At 62.8% G+C, this 5,000-nt stretch overlaps 1 pseudogene; it reads left to right on the forward strand.

Annotated features, from left to right (window-relative positions):
- LOC126447142 (large subunit ribosomal RNA) overlaps positions 1 to 5,000 on the forward strand; it is a 7,955-nt pseudogene that overhangs the window by 556 nt on the left and 2,399 nt on the right.

The following is a 5,000-nucleotide window of genomic DNA, read 5'->3' on the forward strand; positions in this document are numbered from 1 at the left end:
GCCTTTCCACTCGCCGCGGGGTGGGGCCGTTCCGGTGTGCGGTGGGCCGCACTTCTCCCCTAGTAGGACGTCGCGACCCGCTGGGTGCCGGCCTACGGCCCGGGTGCGCAGCCTGTCCTTCCGCGGGCCTCGGTTCGCGTCTGTTGGGCAGAGCCCCGGTGTCCTGGCTGGCTGCCCGGCGGTATATCTGGAGGAGTCGATTCGCCCCTTTGGGCGCTCGGGCTCCCGGCAAGCGCGCGCGGTTCTTCCCGGATGACGGACCTACCTGGCCCGGCCCCGGACCCGCGCCGCTGTTGGCTCGGGATGCTCTCGGGCGGAATAATCGCTCCCGTCAGCGGCGCTTCAGCTTTGGACAATTTCACGACCCGTCTTGAAACACGGACCAAGGAGTCTAACATGTGCGCGAGTCATTGGGCTGTACGAAACCTAAAGGCGTAATGAAAGTGAAGGTCTCGCCTTGCGCGGGCCGAGGGAGGATGGGGCTTCCCCGCCCTTCACGGGGCGGCGGCCTCCGCACTCCCGGGGCGTCTCGTCCTCATTGCGAGGTGAGGCGCACCTAGAGCGTACACGTTGGGACCCGAAAGATGGTGAACTATGCCTGGCCAGGACGAAGTCAGGGGAAACCCTGATGGAGGTCCGTAGCGATTCTGACGTGCAAATCGATCGTCGGAGCTGGGTATAGGGGCGAAAGACTAATCGAACCATCTAGTAGCTGGTTCCCTCCGAAGTTTCCCTCAGGATAGCTGGTGCTCGTACGAGTCTCATCCGGTAAAGCGAATGATTAGAGGCCTTGGGGCCGAAACGACCTCAACCTATTCTCAAACTTTAAATGGGTGAGATCTCCGGCTTGCTTGATATGCTGAAGCCGCGAGCAAACGACTCGGATCGGAGTGCCAAGTGGGCCACTTTTGGTAAGCAGAACTGGCGCTGTGGGATGAACCAAACGCCGAGTTAAGGCGCCCGAATCGACGCTCATGGGAAACCATGAAAGGCGTTGGTTGCTTAAGACAGCAGGACGGTGGCCATGGAAGTCGGAATCCGCTAAGGAGTGTGTAACAACTCACCTGCCGAAGCAACTAGCCCTGAAAATGGATGGCGCTGAAGCGTCGTGCCTATACTCGGCCGTCAGTCTGGCAGTCATGGCCGGTCCTTGCGGCCGGCCGCGAAGCCCTGACGAGTAGGAGGGTCGCGGCGGTGGGCGCAGAAGGGTCTGGGCGTGAGCCTGCCTGGAGCCGCCGTCGGTGCAGATCTTGGTGGTAGTAGCAAATACTCCAGCGAGGCCCTGGAGGGCTGACGCGGAGAAGGGTTTCGTGTGAACAGCCGTTGCACACGAGTCAGTCGATCCTAAGCCCTAGGAGAAATCCGATGTTGATGGGGGCCGTCATAGCATGATGCACTTTGTGCTGGCCCCCGTTGGGCGAAAGGGAATCCGGTTCCTATTCCGGAACCCGGCAGCGGAACCGATACAAGTCGGGCCCCTCTTTTAGAGATGCTCGTCGGGGTAACCCAAAAGGACCCGGAGACGCCGTCGGGAGATCGGGGAAGAGTTTTCTTTTCTGCATGAGCGTTCGAGTTCCCTGGAATCCTCTAGCAGGGAGATAGGGTTTGGAACGCGAAGAGCACCGCAGTTGCGGCGGTGTCCCGATCTTCCCCTCGGACCTTGAAAATCCGGGAGAGGGCCACGTGGAGGTGTCGCGCCGGTTCGTACCCATATCCGCAGCAGGTCTCCAAGGTGAAGAGCCTCTAGTCGATAGAATAATGTAGGTAAGGGAAGTCGGCAAATTGGATCCGTAACTTCGGGATAAGGATTGGCTCTGAGGATCGGGGCGTGTCGGGCTTGGTCGGGAAGTGGGTCAGCGCTAACGTGCCGGGCCTGGGCGAGGTGAGTGCCGTAGGGGTGCCGGTAAGTGCGGGCGTTTAGCGCGGGCGTGGTCTGCTCTCGCCGTTGGTTGGCCTCGTGCTGGCCGGCGGTGCAGGATGCGCGCGCCTGCGCGGCGTTCGCGCCCCGGTGCTTCAACCTGCGTGCAGGATCCGAGCTCGGTCCCGTGCCTTGGCCTCCCACGGATCTTCCTTGCTGCGAGGCCGCGTCCGCCTTAGCGTGCTCCTCCGGGGGCGCGCGGGTGCGCGGATTCTCTTCGGCCGCCATTCAACGATCAACTCAGAACTGGCACGGACTGGGGGAATCCGACTGTCTAATTAAAACAAAGCATTGCGATGGCCCTAGCGGGTGTTGACGCAATGTGATTTCTGCCCAGTGCTCTGAATGTCAACGTGAAGAAATTCAAGCAAGCGCGGGTAAACGGCGGGAGTAACTATGACTCTCTTAAGGTGGCCAAGTGGCGGCGGTGTGGCTGCATCCGGACTTGGCTTTTCGAAGTGCGGTCTTGATGTAGTCGTGCTGCTGCTGCGAGGTGCCTTCCTTGGGTTATAGTTACAGGGAGAGTGATGCGCAATACATGGGCCTAGCCCTCTTAGCCTCTCCTCTCCTGCGGTCTTCTCCCCTTCTCGTGGGCCCGCTGATTTTTGCAGAGTGGAAGACCGCACCAGGGGCTTGGGGGGGTTACCAGCCCCCCCTCGCATTATCCCTTTATAGTTGGGGGCAGCCGACAAGAAACAAGAGATGGTGGCCCTTCCGCTGAAGGTGCCACCCCAGCTACCCCAGCACCTATCCGGCCAACCGGCCGTAACGAAAATGCGATAGTTTGTGTAGCTCCCTTTGCTTGCAGTGAGTGCCACCGCACTTTTACCACGAAGAACGGTCTCGGGGTCCATCGCCGCCGCCAACACCCTGCGGCCGCCAACGCTGAGATCGTGACGGAGAGGCATCGCGCGAGGTGGACGGAGGAAGAAGTCCTGTCGCTCGCCAAGGCAGAGGCCGAACTGTTCCTGGAGAGGGACGCCCGGTTCTTCTTTGTAAATCAAGAACTTACCAGGATGTTCCCCGACCGAACGCTTGAGGCAATCAAGTGCCGACGGCGGCAAGCTGCCCACAAGCAGCTTGTCCGCCAATTCATGGAGGCACTTGAGATCGGTCGGGGTGAAGAGCCGGCGTCCCGCCGTGGAGCAGCGAGCTCGCTGCCTGACGCGGGCGAGGCCGCTGCGCCGCCCGTCGACGCAGCCGAGGACTTCGCGGCCGACACCACCGGGCCGCCGCCGGAGGGGCCGACTGACGCCGCCATCTGGGAGCATCTGGCGGGGCTACCTGCTTCCGCCCAGCGTTTCTCTGCCCTGGATCGAGTCATTGGTCTGGGGCGGGGCACGCCGCCCGATGTCATCCTGGGCATGCTCCCGGATGCCCTTGCGTCGGTCGGGTCCAGGGGGGAGAGGTCGATCACCAGGACACAGCGGCCGCGCCAACCATCCAAGCGGCCGCCTGCCGCCCCGCCGCTGCAGAAGCGCAAGCGGCGCCGCTGGGAATATGCGCGGACACAGGACGCCTTCCGTAGGTCGCGTGCGCGTTGCGTGCGCGGCTTGCTGGACGGCACCCTGCTGCAGCCGCCACCCGACATCCCCGGTCTGCTGGACTTCTGGGCGGACCTCTTCACGAAGAAGCCGATCTCCACCGCCGGCTTCATCCGTGACCGCCTTCTCCCGCACTCGGAGCCTGTCGCTCCTGAGTGCCTATGGGGGCCGGTCACACGTGAGGAGGTCGCTGCTGCCTTGCCGCCCAGGGGATCGGCAGCCGGGCCGGACGGCCTGACTCCAGCGGAGCTGCGGCGCCTGCCGCATGAAGTCCTGGTGAAACTCTTGAACCTCTTCCTCCTGGCCCGCGCCCTCCCCGAGCGTCTGCTTCGCGCCCGGACGTCACTTCTCCCCAAAACGGCTGCACCAACATCCCCCGCTGACTTTCGCCCCATTACGGTCTGCTCGGTGTTGGCGCGGACCTTTCACAAGGTTCTCGCGTCACGCCTGATGCGTGCATGTGCTGTGGACGAACGTCAGCGGGCATTCATCCCCCGGGATGGGATGTTGGAAAACACCTTCATCTTGGACACTGCTCTCACCGACGCAGTCCGCTCCTGTCGCTCTGTTTTTGTGGCATCGATCGACGTCTCTAAAGCGTTCGATTCGGTGGACCATGCCGCCCTCCGCCCCGTGCTGAGGGCTCATGGCCTGCCGGATTGCTTTATTGAGTACGTCGAAAGGTGTTACGAGGGTAGCACGACGGTGATAGCGGGCGGCGCCGACGTGGGCGTGCCCCTGCAGCCGGCTAGGGGTGTGCGTCAGGGTGACCCCCTCTCCCCCCTCCTTTTCAATTTTGCGGTGGACTATGTTTTGAGTCAACTTCCCTCCCACATCGGAGCTCGGATCCTTGGTCGCAGAGTTAACGCTGCGGCCTTCGCAGATGACGTCCTGCTTTTTGCATCGACCGCGAGGGGATTGCAGTCCCTCATCGACGCAGCCGTCGCAGCCCTCGCCCATCTGGGGCTGCAGATCAACGCCCGGAAGTGTTTCACCCTCGCCTTAGTCGCGTCTGGGCGCGACAAGAAGGTGAAGGTCGACGCCGACGTTACCTTCAAAGCGGGCAACGCCACCGTGCCCGCCCTACGTGTGGGTGAAACCTTCCGGTACCTGGGACTGCAATTCTCCACCGCTGGTCGCTGCGTTTTCAACCCACGACGCCACCTGGTGGAGCAGCTGGACGTCATCTCCCGAGCTCCGCTCAAGCCGCAACAGCGCCTCCACGCCCTCACCACCGTACTTCTGCCTGGCCTGTGCCATGGGCTGGCCCTCAGCCGCACCCGAGTGGGTGCGTTGAAAGCGGCAGATGTGACCATCCGTGCCGCCGTCAGGAGATGGTTCCGCCTTCCGGCGGACACTCCCCTGGGCTACTTCCACGCTCCTGTAGCCCAGGGAGGCCTCGGCATCCCATCATGCCGATGGATGGGGCCAACACTTCGCCGGTCCCGTCTCCTGGCGCTGAAGAGGATTGGGCCAGCCGCCGACGGTGCAGGCCGGGACGAGGTGCAGCGTGAGATTGAGGCGCTGGAGCGGCATCT

This window comes from Schistocerca serialis, unplaced genomic scaffold, assembly GCF_023864345.2.
Source record: "Schistocerca serialis cubense isolate TAMUIC-IGC-003099 unplaced genomic scaffold, iqSchSeri2.2 HiC_scaffold_474, whole genome shotgun sequence".
NCBI classification, from domain to species: domain Eukaryota; kingdom Metazoa; phylum Arthropoda; class Insecta; order Orthoptera; family Acrididae; genus Schistocerca; species Schistocerca serialis.